Below are 8,261 nucleotides of genomic sequence, written 5' to 3' on the forward strand. Positions count from 1 at the left end.
GTTTTGCAGTTGTGCAGTCATTACATTATATATCATCAAACCATTTCCTTACAAAAGCATATAATGATGATAAGGCTTTTTAGCTTCTGCTCTCTCTTCCTGTAGGCTGTTTAGACTGTAGGCTGTTTAGACTTTAAACAATAGAACTAAGGATGTCCGATTCTGGAACGAATAACTCGGTTCTTTTGAATCAGTCCAAATACAGTAGTTTGCAAGCCGGTTTGCGATTCAGTGTAAATCATTCGTACCGCGATCACTCATGCACTAAATCGTTTGGATCGTTTCTTACTCCGTAAAAAAATAGTAACTGTTTACCACCAAGGAGAACACAGAGAATGAAAAGATTGCTGGAAGTGGATACATCGAAAACACTGAAAACGTGCTTTATTAAAGGGGTGGTTGATTGTGATTTCACTTTTTTAACGTTAGTTAGTGTGTAATGTTGCTGTTTGAGCATAAACAATATCTGCAAAGTTACAATGCTGAAAGTTCAATGCAAACGGAGATATCATCTTTTAAAATTATGGCAGGTTAATGCCTACAAAAACGGCTCGTAGGGACTACAATGAATTACTTCCTGGGTTTGTGACGTCACAAACCCAGAAATTTACATAAACCCCGCCCCCGGCAACATGCAACAAAGGGGGCGAGGCCATGTTGTTGTGCTTTTATAGAGAAGAGGAAGAGTTGTTATCATGCCCTCAAAACTAGGGGTGCATGAAAGCATTTATTCATATATGAATCACGATTCTGTCTTCTAACGATTCTAATGGATTCACAAGTTTCAAAATCAATGTTCTAAAGCAGCGGTTCTTAATCCTGTTCCTCGCGTCCCCTGCTCTGCACACGCTCTGCTTTGCATCTCCTTATTTTTTCACATAGCTATGAGAAGCATTTAACAGCTATGAGAAGCGGTAAACATGGATGTGCACGCGGTTGCTGTGCTGTAATGAAGCTTTAATCAGTAGCATTTATAAATAACAGTGTATCTAAAAGTATGAGACAACAACAAACAAAATCATACCATTAAAAGCCGTGCTTGCACAGGTTCAGCGTGATCCTCTTCACCAATATCCTCTGCGTCTCAATCAGGCTCAAATTGATAAGCAATATTGAGTATTATTTACAATTCAACCGGAGCGCATTCTGAGGTGAGGGGCGTGACGTTTAGACGCGCACTAGAGGCGGTTTAGAGAATTACAACACACTGGTCCAGCTAACCAATCTGAGCCCATTGCGTATTTCTGAGGGAGGGGCTTCATAAAAACAGGAAATCATTGGAGCGTTTATAGGAGAAGGGACAGAGCAGTGTAGAATAAAGGTAAATTATGTTAAAAATAATGCTTTTTTTTTTTTTTTTTTTACGAAGCATTAACACATGTTAGATTGCACTCCATAAACACAATCAAGCCTACAAAAAAACAGTCAACCACCCCTTTAAGTTCAACACCCGCACGTGCTGCAACAACTCACTGTAGGTAAATGCATTTTCCGCATTACTATCTCAGCTCCTTATGTTTTGGCAATGTATTATAGTAGTAGTTGTAAGGTATTTTTGAAGTACCTTATACAGTACTTTGCAAATATCATGCACATGGCATGAGTAACTTAACCCTTCAGTGTAAAAATTTTTTTTTTTCTCGGAAAGACATTTCGTTAACTCAGTTCAACCCACTGAACACACTGTACTTCTATCCTTCACAGCCTTGCTTTCCTGTCAAAATTAAATATGGTGCTACCCTGACTACCCTGTCTATACTTTTTCTAATAACAGCTTTCAGCATTTTAGTTAATGTATTACTTGTTTTAGTAGTTGGTACTAAGAAGCTTGCCAAACACAGCTAATCGTTTGAGAAACAAACAGCTAACAGGTTACAAACACATTTGATTGAGGAAATAGATGTGGCACAAACAAGCTGATTTACTGAACAGATGTGCCTCATTTGGAGTTAATACATTGTTTAGACTGTTTGATACATACCATTCTGCACCAGAGATCAATACTTATAAATGACTCATTTTCCCTTTATTGCCTCAGAGGGAGGGTCACATATTACATTGAATGTACAAAGTTCACATTATCTTATAATTGCCCTACATAAGTTCTGAGTAATATGAATGAAGAACATTTGCTCAATATGTAATAATTTGTGGAGCTGCTAGTAATTAAAAATTGTAATTAGTGGTGCCTGCTAAGGCAATTGTCACTATTATTATTGTTCATACTTATTAGTGGTCCTGGCTAAGTAGATATGGTAAAAAAATAAAAATGAAAAAAGTGTTAATATTTTGGTTTGTTAAGCCAACATGTAAGTCTTTGTTATATTGTAGCTCATTAAGTAAGCTATGCATGGGTTACATGTGACATTAAAAGAGCTGTTACAGACCTCATATGTGACCCTGGACCACAAAACCAGTCATAAGTAGCATGGGTATATTTGTAGCAATTGCCAACAATACATTGTATGGGTAAAAATTATCAAATTAGATTTTTTTAAATCATTAGGATATTAAGTAAAGTACCTTGAAGATATTTCCTATAGTAAATATATCAAAACTTAATTTCTTTTTATTGTAATATGCATTGCTAAGAACTTCATTTGGACAACTTTTATGGCAATTTTCTCAATATTTAGATTTTTCTGCACCCTCAGATTCTAGTTTTTTAAATAGTTGTATCTCAGCCAAATATTGCCATACACCGATAAAAAGCTTATTTATTCAGCTTTTAGATGAGGTATAAATCTCAATTGCAAAAAATCGACCCTTATAATTGGTTTTGTGGTTCAGGGTCACATATAATAGAAATGACCTTCAGTTCATGTTGACAGTCAAAGCTGTGTTTACACTGGCAGTCATGAAATCGTAAAAGGAGTCTTTTGACTTCTTCATGGAGTCAGAAATATTTAGGTATGACTATGTAAATGACCACACAAGGTTAAAGCTCAAGTTATGGTGTTGGAAGGGCATAAAATGTAAAAACATGACTAAAGGTCCTTCACTCCATGATAACATTTTGTTTACTGTAAGTGCATGCTGCAGTTATGTTGTCTGCCGCTTTAAATTCTTGAGCTCTTGAAAGTCTGGTGATTGGCTGTCAATGTTTTTATTCTTCACCAGCTGAAGAAAAAAAATCATTCCAATGATATTGTTCCTCTGTGTCATTATCACTGTGGAATGGACTCCACTCTTCTCAAAAAATTTGAATAATTATTAAAACTTTATAGTTATATTAAATCTGTTAGTTATGAATGTTAGTTATTTTAATAGCAAAAGAGCTTCTAAAGAGCAAATGATTTACTCACAAATTTACTCAACTTTCATGTTTTTTCAATGCAAAATAAAAGTTTTTGCTAGATGCCATGCGTAAATATGTGATTTAAATAAATAATTGTATCATTTTCAGTTCCGAAATACTGTAATAAGAAACTCTGTCTGGTCCATTGTTTCCTTTTTAGGCTACTTCTGTAGAATTTATTTCCCAAACTGAATGCGAATGATGTAATATTGTAATATTGTGTGCCCACTTTGAAGTGAAGGCTTCCCAAATGCATTTGATGGCAGCATCACTGCTGCTGTTGGTTTCTATTAGGTGGCAGATTACTTTTTGCATTGCCATTTGTATATTTTGTTCTTTGGCATAAAGTTAGACACTGGTCAAGTTATAGATTATATAATCTGAGTTATGTCCTGTATTTTAAAAGATGTTGACCTCTTAAATAGTTTGTGTACACTATAAAAAGAAGATGTACTGTACCTAATCTTTTATTATTATTATTATTATTTTTATGAGAACTACTATTAGTAATATTATTTAAATTAGTCTGCCTTAATGTATTGAGTTAAGTCATTGGAAGCATCTTTGAGTGTAGCTGAATACTTTTTCAAAACCATAGCTTTAACTGCTTCAAATTATTTGTCGCTTGGCTGGCTACAGCTTCAAAGTAGTTTCCCGAGACACAGGTTTTCTTTCCATTTCCATGCTGTTTTCTTTTGTGTCTTTGCTCCATTGGATTTTCAGAGTTGACTTCAGTCCCCTCATGCCTTTTCTTTGAACCATCTTCTCCCAACGTCAGCCTGTCGTGGCGGATCACCAGATCGGTGCGGCAGCAGTGGCTTGGCAGTCGTCTTACCGGGGTGAGAGGACCAGACAAACAACGGCGAGCAGACATGGCAGCTGACAGCCTGCACGAGATTCCTGCCGCTGACACACAAACAAACTGAGCATTTCAAACACGAGACTAGCGAAGCAACACATGCCTTCAAGCTATAGAGTAATACATTCGTGCATATCATGACAAACAGCCGCTTAGAGAGCCTGGACTGTCATATATGTTGAAATAGATTGTATATATTATATAAATATGGCATAATATTATTAATTCATAGTGCTTTGTGGTTTTTAAGACCCTAGTTGTAGTTGTGACAGAGGTGGAGATAAGACATGACAGACGCGCGAGTCTTCAGTGTATCACGTTAAATGCCATCCTGTGTTAACTACCACTTATATTAACTCACTCACTCTTCTTTTGTGAGTAAAGTAGCCTTCCCTTGACAATGTTTTGACATGCTGTAATGCTTGCAATATCTGTAAGATTCTGTAATAGGCCTACCTGAACCTGCGCTGTCAGTTATATTTATATCTATTAAAATGAACTAATGAGACTAGTGACAAAAGCCTAGCACATGTTGTGAGAGTTGTGCGAGTTAAAATGAAAGTAAATTAAGTTATTAATCCAACAGTGCTTCTGTAAGACTAAAACGGCAATGACTTTTATCCTGCACCATCTAAAAGTCACGATAATCTCACCTCTGTACACTGTTTGAATGACGGAGAACATGGAAGTGATTTCAACCATTTTCAATCAATATTTCATTATGTATATTGTAAACTTAAAGGGATTGTTCACCCAAAAACGACAATTCTGTTATTATTTTCTCACCCTTGAGTTGTTCCAAACCTGTATGATTGTTCTTCTTCTGCTGAACACAAAAGAAGATATTTTTGAGGAATGTTGGTAACCAAACAGTTTCTGGTCCCCATTGACGTCCAGAGAAATGTTTTTTTTTTTTTCACCAATTTCAAGAATTAAAGAGTTAGTTCCAGATTCTTCTGCTGCTATTCACTGGCGTTTAGCAAAATAGTCTGTTCATGTCTGTCACCTAGTTATAGTTTTTTGTAACAGCAGTGGCTCTGTGGCATGTGACCAAAAGCGTGAATCTTATTGGTTGGCCGGTTTTCTTCATAGTACAATAGAGAATGGGAACCTTTGTCATTGCGCATTGCATTATGGGTAGTTGCAGCTATGTTTTAGGACATGCTAAGTAGCATACAATGACAACAAATACAAATCACCAGAGGAACCCCGTCTATTTACGTTAATATCTTTAAGAGCTGCTTGCACTTGATTAGAATAAATGGACTTATATTTGAATCCCTTGCATTCATTCGAGCACTCAGGATATGACACATACACACCATAGAAAGTATACAGCTGCCTTCTATCTTTTCCAGTTTTTAATAACTAAGTGCCAGTGATATATCTGCCAGATAAAATAATAAACACTATATAGCTTGATCTCAGCCAGTTGATCATGTATTTAGTCAACACATAACATCATATCGCCCTAATAACTTAATGTTAAAGCATTAAGGGCCAAAATAACAGTATGACCCTCTGTAATGCAGCTCTGAAATGAATTGTATTGTGAAAGCGCTACACCAAATAAGTTTTACTGGCCTTAAATGGAACAAATACATGATGTCTTACCAAGAGTTGCTCAATAATGAATCAAAGGAGTGTTGCTTCATGAACACAGAAAATTGTGCTACATTTCAGATCCGTTTTCCACTCCGGTCATGGGAGCATATGGCAGTTCATAACACAGCAAGCATTCTCCATTCTGTTGTGTTTTTAACTGTATAATATCAATTTTAAAATATTCCTCCGCTATTACTCAGTCTCAACTGTAGTGTCGGTGTACTAAAGTCCCAGAATCCATTACGTTGTCAACGTCATGTTCCCATTCTCTATAGAAAAGCAGCGATTAGAACATCTCTCCATAAAAAAATCTGTCACATCGACAGCATGTGAATGTTCATGTCAGACACATTCATTTAAATTGTAATATTTGCCGCTCTAAATAGATTTCTGTTTAACATGATAGTATACATGGCAATGATAATGTCTTGGTGGAATAGATCTACCACAATGCTGGTGCTGCAGCAGGGCAAATACTGAGACTTGCTACTGCCAACACATCCACAACATGCTGCTGTGAGCATGTAAGAAATACTGCTGCTGCGCATATAACATAAATGAAATAACCCTGTAGAAGATCTATACAGGTGGAGCTGGGGAAGGTGGAGGGTTTCTGAAGTGCGCTGCAACTGCTACAGCAAACACTAGCTCAATATTTGAATGCTGAGCAGTAAGCTCATTGGCTGCTGCTGCGAAAAGAAACCAATCAGCAGTGCCATGTTAATAATGATATAATTATATCAGATTGAGTTAGAACCTATCGGCCTGCGCCATATAGTGTTTCATGACAGAACTTTGTATTTATCTATTTGTTGACGGAGGATTTATGGGTTGAAGATGCTCAGATGCACAGAACATGGGCAGTGTTTGTATTGTTTAACAGTCATAATTAATAGAGTTGTTAATAATTCCATGAATTAGATTTTCCTTTGTGTTTTTTTGTTTGTTTGTTTGTTTGTTTGTTTTGAAAAGTTTCATGTACAAATGACAATGTGTCAGTCCTCTGTCGTGTGTGTCATGTGTTTCCGCCTCTTGTGTCCATATTTGGTCATGTTCCTGTCCTTGTTAAGTGTGATTATTAGTTAAGTCTTGTCCAGCTGTGTTTTAGTCTAATTATCAGTGATTGTCATGTGTATTTAGTTCCTGCCTGTTTAGTTAGTTTTCGTCTGGTCTACTCGTTATTCCCCGGTGTTCCTGTCTGTGTCAACCTTGCCTTGTCTTGCCCTGTCCTGATGTCCTCATTAAAGACTGTTATTTTGAAGTTTATCCTCGTCTGCGTGTTCCTCGTTCCTCCCTGCTGTGTGCACCGTGACACAATGTTGTCAAAACTATCCAGTTCACATGGATCTGCAAAAATGACTAAAAACGCTATTTTATGCATGCCAGGCCAATAGTTAAACATTAGATTAATCGCGTCCTAAATAAAAGTTTTTGTTTACATAATATATGTCTGTGTACTGTGTATAAATGCACACTCATACAGTATATATTTTGAAAATATTTTCACTTACAGATTTATATTTATATAATTTATATTATATACAAATATATTTAATATACAAATATAACATATTTTTCTTAAATATATACGTGCATGTGTGTGTATTTATATATACACATATACAATGTACACACACATATATTATGTAAACAAAAACTTTTATTTTGGATGCGATTAATTGCGATTAATCATTTGACAGCACTAGATCTGCATGACATAACAGTTTTCACAAATTCTCTTTTTAGATTAAGATTTTAGTTTACATAGAGATGATAACACTCTTTTTTGCAAGAACTTGCTGTTTTCGTAAGTTTGCGTTTTCAGGCTCCATTAAGGCTGTTATCATGTACAGCCAAAATGCATAAAAAGTTTTCAGTTTTTAGTTGGAAACAGTGTCGTGTAAACACCTTAATTGAATATTGCAAGACTTTTGAAATTAGCATCATAGTGATGCTTTGCTATTGCAGAATAAAATTTTATGAGTGTGTTTGGTTTAAGAGGAAGCACACACACATAGCGCCACATAACAGTCATTTTCTTCATTTCACGAACATCAGCATGATGAGACCCCAGGAAAAATGTGATGGAAACAGCTGAGGAGATGAATTTGAAATTCCGCTGACACAAGAACCAATACAAAGTGAATACAGTCCGAATCATTGGTCATATGATTATGCCAGAGTGGTGAAAAAGCAGACGAAAGCAAGGTGCAAATGTGAGCCTTCCCACAGCAGAGTCTTCACAGCACAATAAGTCTCACAGCACTATTCAGACAACTGCTGGCAATGGAAACACCAGCATAAGAAAGCATTGACTCACCTGAAAAAGCTTTGATTAATGCCCATGTACTCAAATACTCTGACCCTACCAAACAGCTCATTATTCAGACAGATGCTCTCAAAGATAGAGGTGCATGTCTGCTTCAAAAGACTCAGTCAGTCACTCATGCAGTTGTAACTGACACAGAAAAGGACAATAATGTCCTCTGAACCAAAAGC

The sequence above is a fragment of the Onychostoma macrolepis genome, chromosome 23 (genome assembly GCF_012432095.1).
Source record: "Onychostoma macrolepis isolate SWU-2019 chromosome 23, ASM1243209v1, whole genome shotgun sequence".
Classification (NCBI taxonomy): domain Eukaryota; kingdom Metazoa; phylum Chordata; class Actinopteri; order Cypriniformes; family Cyprinidae; genus Onychostoma; species Onychostoma macrolepis.